Below are 10,497 nucleotides of genomic sequence, written 5' to 3' on the forward strand. Positions count from 1 at the left end.
ATGTAAATAAAATTAAACCATATGTTAGTGCGGAAATGACCTAGTTTGTGTCGAGTGGACGTTAAACCCCATTTCTCTCTCTCTCTCTCTCTCTCTCTCCCCCAGTTTCACGGGGTGAGGGGGGGGGGTATGTGATGGCCAAATTATCATAAGGCCTGTCATTGTTGTGGTTTCGATTTCCCGGTTGTACGTGACAAGGTGTAGGTTCGCCTGTCCAACCTCTTGGGTTTTCTCCGCTCCTCCGGTTCCCTCCCACTGCTGAAGACCTCTACGCCCAAGCGACGTATTGAAATAAAATTGTACCATAATATGTTTGTGTCGAGTGGACTGTAAACCCAACCCAACCCCTCTCTCTCGCTCCTCGCTATAAAAAGTAATTTACTAAAAAACTAAAAACAAGGACACATATGAGTGTTTTTACTCCCTTTATAAAGACACAAAACAACGTTTCATATTCATAAAGAATTACAATTCTTCATTTCGTTGAAAACACATTAAGTTTTTTTTTATATAATTATAAAGCTCCGCCGAACTCGTCCATAGTATGACGTATAGTATGTTGATAACGCCCTCTTGTAGCTGGAAATACAAAAACATGTAAAGGTGCATTAGGTAAGAGCTAATTCCCCTATTGTAGGCAGGGCCGTATTTAGCGGGGGTGCAGGGGGTACATTGCACCCCCAGAAAAACAAGGCGCCCCGAGAAATTGGGCACCCATCCCATCCAAAAAAAAAACCAAAAAATTATTTGACAATCTTTGAATTATAAAATAATACACTTGATTATGATCACACAGTAATGCTCTTAAAGCGGAAATTGCAATTTTTTAAGTTATATTTTTAAAATTTATTAAAATAAAGCCTGAAAATAGATGGTATCCATAAACAGTCCTACCTTGTTAAAGAATAATCCTATTTATCCTATAATTCACTATTGCCAGCTGAGAAATTGGCAAAAATATCATTTTACTCTTTATTTTCAAACGTTTGAATATCGCTACTCCATGGTGGAGAATAGAAAACAAGGGAGGTAATTGGGAGGTAATTGTGTTATTATTTCCGGCGTAAACGAGTTTTAAGTGTGAGAATGACACCTATGATCGTATAATTGTGAGTTGACAACCTATTGAGCAAAAGACATAGAAATAATAACGTTTTGACTTTCTTAGAAAATTTGCAATTTCCGCTTTAAGGCACTGATCAGTCGATCGGTTTTAAGGGCGCCCACACGCCAATGGGTTTGTTTGCCGTGATCGAAACTTTCTTATATCACATACGTGGAGGCTATGGCGCCCCACCACATTGCTGCACCCCCACTTTTAAAATCCTACATACGGCCCTGATTGTAGGTCTTTCCTTTGGCCTCTAAGGTAGCTAAGCCTCTATTTTCCATACTATTTGAAATTAAAAACACGAATTAGAATTCAGTATTGGTCTATTGCCACCAATATTGATGTTGTAAAAATATGGGATCCTAATATCCTATATTTTAGAAGTCGCAATGAGCATTTTATAATTAGTACACGAGTCGTGTATTCTATGGATTCCGGCGCCATTTGTAATGAACAAAAAAAACCTATATCTTACAAGACAATGCAGAAATAATTAGCAATGGCTGATTCACAAAAGACAAAATAAAAGATGGGTTGCCAGGCAACGAAACATACGCCCACAGCAACTAAATCGTACGGGCAGTCAACAAGGGTTTTACTTTTTTCGGTAATGAAACATTTATAATACACTAAAATCTGATTAAGAGCAACAACTCACGAAGTAATTATCAGAAAACTATTAGAATTTGTTTGGTTTTTATAAAGTTCTGCCCCATGCTAACGTTTTGTATGCAAAGCTTTTAATATCATGGATTTAACTGTTCAAGTCATAAAAATTCATTGAAAATGAATATACTTGTTCGTCTCAAGATCTTAAACTCTGTGTATCAATCTGAAGTCAATCGGATAATAACTTTAGCCTTTAGAGCATCACAGTGATCAAGGGCCATAAGTGATCAAGGGCCATAACTTTGGCAGTAATTATCGGATATCGTTCAAAATCAATAGGAATCTACGTCTCATGACCTCAAACACTGTGTATAAATTGAAACTCAATTGGATATTAACTTTAGCCTCTAGAGCATCCACAGGATTTTTTGAAGTGATCAAGGGCCATAACTCTGGCTGTAATTATCGGAAATCGCTGAAAATCAATAGGCTTCTTCGTCTCATGACCTTAAATACTGTGTATAAATTGAAAGTCAATCGGATATTAACTTTGGCCTCTAGAGCGTCCACAAGATTTTTCAAAGTGATCAAGGTCCATAATTCTGGCAGCAAATATTAGAAATCGCTGAAAATCAATAGGCTTCTTCGTCTCATGACCTTAAACACTGTGTATAAATTTAAAGTCAATCGAATATTAACTTTCGCTTCTAGAGCATCCACAAGATTTTTTGAAGTGATCAAGGGCAATAACTCTGGCAGTAATTATCAGAAATTGCTGAAAACCAATAGGCTTCATCATATTATGGCCTTAAACACTGTGTATAAATTTAATGTCAATCGGATGTTAACTTTAGCCTCTAGAGCATCCACAAGATTTTTTGAAGAGATCAAGGGCCATAACTCTGGCAGTAATTATCGGAAATCGTTGAAAATCAATAGGATTCTTCGTAGCATGACCTTAAACACTGTGTATAAATTTAAAGTCAATTGGATATTAACTTTGGCCTTGAGAGCGTCCACAAGATTTTTTGAAGTGATCAAGGGCCATAACTCTGGCAGTAATTATCGGAAATCGTTGAAAATCAATAGGCTTCTTCGTCTCATGACCTCAAACACTGTGTATAAATGTAAGGTCAATTGGATATTAACTTTGGTCTCTAGAGCGTCCACAAGATTTTTCAAAGTGATCAAGGACCATAACTCTGGCAGTAATTATCGGAAATCGCTGAAAATCAATAGGCTTCTTCGTCTCAAGACCTTGAACACTGTGTATAAATTTAAAGTCAATCAGATATTAACTTTAGCCTCTAGAGCGTCCACAAGCAATTTCCGCTTTAAAGACCTTCTTCTACTGTAACAAACCTGATAAATGATTCCTCAACAAATTAGCCAAATGTGTTTTGTACTGCTGTCTGTTGCCTTGGAACTGATCACCTCCGTTCAAATCTAACAATAATCTATCGCCAGCTTCCGGTTGTCCATAACGACGGCTAAGATGACCACGTGATGAAGGATTGGCGTTGACGTTATATCGATGGTAATTGGAGTCGGGTTGTCTGATAACAGCGGCCTGCACAACGGCTAAAACTGAAAAACCATAAAAAGATCTGAATATTCCCATGTATAAGTGTGCTTTAAAAAACTTTTGGTATCCGAGGACCTTTTTATTTTGTGTTTTTAACAATTTTCAAGTGTAAATAATTTAATTAAATCAACCTGTCCATAATATCATATTCATTGTATTGGACGTTAAATCTTTAATAAAAAACAATAAAAACAACAACAGTGGACAACCTCACTATTTACTTAATTTGTTCTTTAACATTCTACTTTTCTGCACCGACGGACAAGGGCAGTTGGAATTTGATATAAGAGTAGGCCATAGTGCCGCTGCCCGGGCAAAATTCATCTCATAGCACACTGTATGTCGTATGTCCAGCCCCGTATAGGAGTAGAACAGTAGGACATTAAACCCCATTCCATTTCATTTTTTTAATTTTTCTGGACAGACGGAGCTAATGAAGACGGAGATTCGTCATCCTGCGTGTGCAATGAGTGAAAGTTTGCCAGTACAGCGCCGCTACGACCTACTCTTATTTCGAATTCCAGCTGTTCTTTTATGTGTATGTCAATATCAGCAAAATGAAACAAGGGCCATAACTCTAGACGTAATTAACGGGAAATACTGAAATTCAACACGCCTCTTCGTTTCATTAATTTAAATAACGCATATAAATTTCATACAGATAGGATGTTTACTAAATTGTCATTAGGGCATTCACAAGGTTCAACAAAGTGAAACAAGGCCCATAACTCTAGACATATTAATTAATGGACTTTAATGAAATGCAATGGGCGTCTTTGTTTCACTAATTTAAATAATGCATAATATGATAAACTATATCGTTAGAGCACCCACAAGATTAAACAAAGTGAAACAAGGGCCATAACTCTAAACGTAATTAATTGAATTTAATGAAATGCAATGGACGTCTATGTTTCACTGATTTGGATAATGCATATAAATTTCATACAAATCGAATGATAATTTTTACCGTTAGAACATTCATAGGGTTCGACAAAGTAAAACAAGGGCCATAACTCTAGACATAATTAACGGAAATTGCTGAAATTCAATAGGATTCTTCGTTTTACCATATACCGTCCATGGTTTTACTAATTTAAAATAATGCATATAAATTTCACACAAATCGAATGATAATTTTTGTCACACAAGGTGCAATAAAGTGAAACAAGGGCCATAACTCCAGAAGAAATAACGGAAATTATTGATATTAAATAGGATACTTCATCTCAGTAATGTAAACAACAACATATATCAATTTCAAAACAATCAGCTAGATTATAGATGTAGTCTGTGGAGTGTTCACAAGAAAGTGTAAACGACGGATGGAGGCGACGGCAATATAAGACCATGCACATTTCCAAGTGGACTTATAAAAAATAAAAAGCCTCAATTATTTATTGACGCCGTCCCATATCATCATCTATTTTGTTAAGGATGCGAAACAAAACGAGATGCCAGCGGGTCACAAATCTACGTTTAAACTTAAAACTTATCAAGCCCTTAAAATGTTGGCTAATCTTTATGGAATGTTGTCTGCGGTTATAGTTTAAACAATATTTTATTCAATAACCTGAACTGGATTGAACAACAGGCAAAGACCTATATAACTTCTCTCCAAACATATAAAATAGTTAAATCTTATGTTTACAATTATACAATGGTGGACATATATTTGTACAGGCAGTGGGTTACAAACATATATACATTTCTGCGGTTGTTATATATAGATTGAATATGTTCATATTCCAAGTTAATTCTTGTTAAAATTGAAAACTTACCCACAACAGCACACAGAAGAAAGCTTAAAGTCGCCATTTTCACTAGAATTCTATTAATGGCGTTCTATTTCTTACAACTGACCAAAGTCTTGAACCAGTTATACACTCTTTCAACCAGACGTTATGGATGTTATAGATATTATGTGTTGATGATCGAGTCTACTATGATATATAATACATCTGTCACGTTGAGCAGACTCAGTGCCTATATTCTGTGTATTATAACCACCGAGCTCTACGTACCGCCTGACTTGGTTTACATGGTATTAAAATACACTCTACACACAGATAACTATCTACTCTACTTCCACTAAAGAAATGAAATGAAATGAAATGGGGTTTAACGTCCTACTGTTCTGTTCCTATACTCGGCTAATGAAGACGGGCATACGCCATACAGTGTGCTATGAGGGAAAGTTTGTCTGGGCAGCGGCACTATCGCCTACTCTTATATCGAATTCCAACTGCCAAGGGATCTTTTACGTGCATTCCAATGTTTACACGGGACCTCGGTTTTTCGTCTCATCCGAAGGACTAGACAGCCGTCCTTAGTATTTTGTAATGCGGTCCTACGTACTCCGGTTCTGTTATACACATAAATACTAATTAAACCTTTTCAATTTTATTGAATGAGAGAGAGAAATGGGGTTTAACGTCCACTCGACACAAACTAGGTCATTTCGGGACTAACACATGGTTCAATTTTATTTCAATCATTCGCTTGCGCGTATCGGTCTTTATCAGTGGGAGGAAACCGGGGGACCCGGAGAAAACCCACGAGGTTGGACAGGCGACCCTACTCCTTGTCACGTACAACCGGGGAATCGAAACCCCGCTAGTTGACTCAATGGTCGACAGACCGTTTGATACAGCGCGCGCGTGCTAACCATTCGGCCACGATCCCCTTTTATTAAATGAAAGCACAATATATATATATACTTCTTAAAATTCTCGAAATATCCATTTTGACTAGAATTATCGATTTAAGGATTTAAAATGAGGGTCAACTGGTTTATTGTATGTTCTCAAATGCAGGAGGGGTGGGGGAATGGGTGACCGAATGATTAACGCTTAGAGGGTTAGGTCTGTCATTGCGTCGACTGGCGTGGTTTCGATTCCCCGTTTAACTTGTACGTGAAAAGGAATAGGGTCGCCTGTCCAACTTTTCGGCTTTTAATTCTCCGAGTCCTCCGGTTTCCTTCCCTCTGTTAAATACGCGCGAGCGTAATGAAATAGAATTGAACCATAATTTATGTTAGTCCCGAAATGACATAGTTTGTGGCAAGTGGACATTAAACGTACTCTCTCTAGCTGTCTCTCTCATCTCTCTCTCTCTCCCCCCCCACTCTCCCTCTCTCCCCCCTCTCTCTTTCTCTCTCTCTCTCTCTCTCACCACTGTCCCTCTCTCCCCCTCTCTCTCTTTCTCTCTCTCTCTCTCTCTATCACCACTGCCCCTCTCCCCCCTCTCTCTCTCTCCCCACTGTCCCTCTCTCCCCCCTCTCTCTCTCTCTATCACCACTGCCCCTCTCCCCCCTCTCTCTCTCTCTCTCGTGCAAGTGGTAGACAGACAGCGTAGTTTAGTATGGTATTAATATATCAATAGGAATGAGTGAGAACGTGTAACCATGGAAACTCGCCCCTTTCTATGTGACTCTGTTTCACCCTACAACTAGTCACGTTAACACAACAGAACAAGAAAACCATCGCGGCCATGGACTTTAAACATATCCCAGTTAGGACCGCTACCAGATTATGCTGTGCCCCAGGCAATTATATACACCCCCCCCCCCCGCCAAAAAAAAACAAAAACAAACAAACCCAAAAAAAACAAAAAAAACCCCAAACAAACTGAAAAGAAAATTTTATTAAACAAAAACTTGAAAATGTTGAATTTATTCTAAATTGTCTCAATAAGGAAAAAAATCAATCTTATTTAATAAATAATTATATAAAACTGGGACCGACAAATGAATGAAGTAAAATAGGGTTTAACGTCCTACTTGTCTGCACAAACCGGGATAATGAAGATGGGCATACGCCATGCGCAGTGTAATATGGGGGTAATTTAGTCCGGACAACGGCACTACGGCCTAGTCTTATTTCGAATTCCATTTGTCATGGTTTCTAAACATGCAGCTAGGTATACAGGAATTTAATTATCTAAACTTTCAAAACTAGGAAATACAATTTCAAAATTACTTTTATACTATGAAGTGTGTCGACATTATCTTTATTATGTTTCAATGGGGAGCCACGATGGCTAAGTGGGTAAGACGCTGGCTCGCTCGCCTGGAGATCGCGGGTTCAATCTCTGCATTGGCCGAGAAAGTTCATCCTGATTTTCCGGCGTGGTTCCCCCTTGTCAGTGATGCAGGACAAGGACAGCTGTCTAGTCGTTCGGATGGGATGGAAAATTGAGGTCCCGTGTACACATTGGCGTGCACGTAAAAGATCCCTTGGCAGTTGGAATTCGATATAAGAGTAGGCTGTAGCGCCGCTGTCCGGGCAATATGTCCCCAATAACACACTGTATGGCGTAGCCTGTCTTTATTAGCCCAGTCAGAGCAGAACAGTAGGAGTTAAACCCTATTTCATTTCATTTCAATGACTCAGTTCTGTTGACAGCATGGGTGCGTGGAGAAAACTCTCTCCCATGCGCTATGATATTCATCGCTATCATCATCGTCTTCATCACTATCATCGTCGTCTTCATCACTATCGCTATCAGCCTCGTTAACTTAAAAAAAGAAAAGACAAACTATAATTGATCACCGTTTTACGTAAAAGTACGATGTTACCAAGGATCACTACTAGGTCCATTCTCTTTCATACAAATGTATTTTAAAAAAAAAAAAAATAATGTTAAACTAGGTAACAACTTTGAATTCATTTTGGGAGAACGCTAGATCGCAGACGGCCCTACATATGATGTCATACGTGGTTTGTGCGTTAGGGTTAGGGTAAGGACTAGGCTTGGTCCAGGGTTAGGGTTAGTCCTAGCACTGTTTACTTCTCGAGACTTAAAAACCGAAACCGAGTTCCCGTGTACAGATTGGCGTACATGTAAAAAGATCCCTTGACAGTTGGAATTATTTTCTGTTCTATGGTCAAGTGTGATTTTGGGAGAAAAATGTGCATCAGCTCGGCTGTGTACTCGACCGAATTTTAGACGAGGATCTGGTCCCCATGCGCTACTCATTTTGTTGGTGGCGACGCTCTACGAAAAAAGCACAAGACTCTGTCAATTCAATTTTTGATATGACGTCACAATTCCAAGATGGTGACGATGACGTTAATCCCGGTTCCTGGTTAATGAAATTAATTATATTGAATATACATACTCTTTTCAACATTGCGCTGAGGTCGAAAAGGGCACGTGCAGGTACGATTTATTCCGCCATTGCTGTCGATGACACTATCTTCTAATAACCCATCTCTATGATAGTAATTAGCATCGCTTGACCAATCGTATCTCTCTCTAGAACGAGAACGTCCACCACGTGATCTCCCTCCATAGGATCGTCCACTAGGATAGTAATCTCTGGTATTCGTCCTATACCGTCCACCATGATGGCGACCTCTACCATGTGAACCTCGACTTCTTCCTGCACCATATCTATAACCGTATCTCTCTCGACTTCTTCCTGCACCATATCTGTAACCGTATCTCTCTCGACTTCTTCCTGCACCATATCTGTGACCGTATCTCTCCCGACTTCTTCCTGGACTTCTTTTATGAAGAACCCTTAAGTTACTTTCATTAATCCTAAGAAAATGGGCACTTGTCTTGTCCGACTTTATCCCTACATCCTGATTTATATCAACTTCTTTCTTTTGTTGAGTGTTTTGCAGTTGAGTTCCAGCATTGTCATCTTCTATCGGTGGCGCGACAGCTTGCAAGACTTGGCAAATAGCAACTATAAAATATGAAATGTAATGAAATAGGGTTTAGCGTCCCAACAAACATTCATATAGAAGCTTGTATCGCATCCACAAGCTTTCAAGGAGCAGAACACCAGAACGTTAAATCCCATTTCATTTCATATGGATCCTGGGAGAATATATATTAATTTTACTTTTTCTATCTCTACAAATTAAAACACATAACAAAGAAACACAACAGCGAGAAGTCTGAATTTTACCAATCCCTACAAAACAAATCGCAAACAAAATCAAATAAAACAAAAGCCCACCAACAATAACTAAAAACACAAAAAATCACACAAATACCCAACATCAAAAAAAAAAACCAGTAAAAAACGAACTAACAATAAAACCCCTATCGAAAAATTCTTAACCCGTCTCATGGTTTTAGGTCTATTATGAATAAAAGAAATGTAACTAACCAGCTATTAATACTAGTGGAATAAAAATCTTCATTTCAATGTGGATATAACTCAACTAGTTGTGTCATACCGTTTGATGCAACGTTTGACATACCCGTTCTCTCTTGGATACTCACTACGTGTGATCGTCTCAGATTGCATATCGCAAGTCAATGGGTAACTACGAAATGAAAATGAAATGGGGTTTTAACGTCTTACTGTTCTGCTCCTATACTGGGCTAATGAAGACGGGCATACGCCATACAGTGTACTATGAGGGAAATTTTGCCCGGGCAGCGGCACTATCGCCTACTCTTATATCGAATTCCAACTGCCAAGGGATCTTTTACGTGCATTCCAATGTATACACGGGACCTCGGTTTTTCGTCTCATCCGGAGGACTAGACAGCTGTTCTTGTCAGGCCCTCCGTCCTGCATCACTGACAAGGGGGAACCACGGCCAATGCAGGGATCGAACACCCGACCTCCAGGCTAGCGAGCCAGCGTCTTAACCACTTAGCCACGTGATCCCCAACTACGAAATGAAAGAGAGTTTTACGTCCTACTGTTTTGCACCGACTGGGCTATTGTAGGCGGACATATACAGCATGTCATGAGGGAGATTTCGCCCGGACCGTGGCATTATTGAAATAAAGATTTGAACCATGTATTAATCCCGTGTTAATGCCGCAATGAAATAGTTTGTGTCGAGTGGATGTTACACCCCATTTCTCTCTCTTTTTACACCACCGTGTTTGGGTGTGAAATGATGTCATTTATGTAATCCTAGCAACTTGTGTGTTTCTGCCCGCCTGAGATTGAAATGAAATGAAATAGATAAGTTTATACCATACATGAGGGAATGTTTGCCCAGACGACGGCCTATTCTTACATCGAAGTCCAACTGTCAAGGATCTTTCACGTACACGTCAATGCCTGTAATGGATGCCCATATATGTATATTGCCCTCATTTAGTATAACAGTACATAATAAAATCTTTACTGGTTTAAAGTTCATCCAGATTTTCCGGCGTGGTTCCCCCTTGTCAGTGTCTGATGCAGGACGGAGGGCCTGACAAGGACAGC

General features: G+C 39.2%; 2 long non-coding RNA genes across 2 annotated transcripts; both read right to left on the reverse strand.

Annotated features, from left to right (window-relative positions):
- Positions 1 to 410: 410 nt before the first annotated feature.
- Positions 411 to 5,244, reverse strand: LOC126824968 (uncharacterized). Its single transcript, XR_007681684.2, has 3 exons — positions 5,087 to 5,244; positions 3,083 to 3,307; positions 411 to 579 (listed from the first exon to the last, which is right to left on the reverse strand). It is a non-coding gene; the product is annotated as an uncharacterized LOC126824968 (long non-coding RNA).
- Positions 5,245 to 6,940: 1,696 nt separating this feature from the next.
- LOC126825014 (uncharacterized) lies at positions 6,941 to 9,515 on the reverse strand. The gene is made up of 3 exons (XR_007681755.2): positions 9,433 to 9,515; positions 8,428 to 9,003; positions 6,941 to 7,823 (listed from the first exon to the last, which is right to left on the reverse strand). It is a non-coding gene; the product is annotated as an uncharacterized LOC126825014 (long non-coding RNA).
- Between the last annotated feature and the right edge of the window lie 982 nt (positions 9,516 to 10,497).

Source organism: Patella vulgata, chromosome 6, assembly GCF_932274485.2.
Source record: "Patella vulgata chromosome 6, xgPatVulg1.2, whole genome shotgun sequence".
Lineage (NCBI taxonomy): Eukaryota > Metazoa > Mollusca > Gastropoda > Patellidae > Patella > Patella vulgata.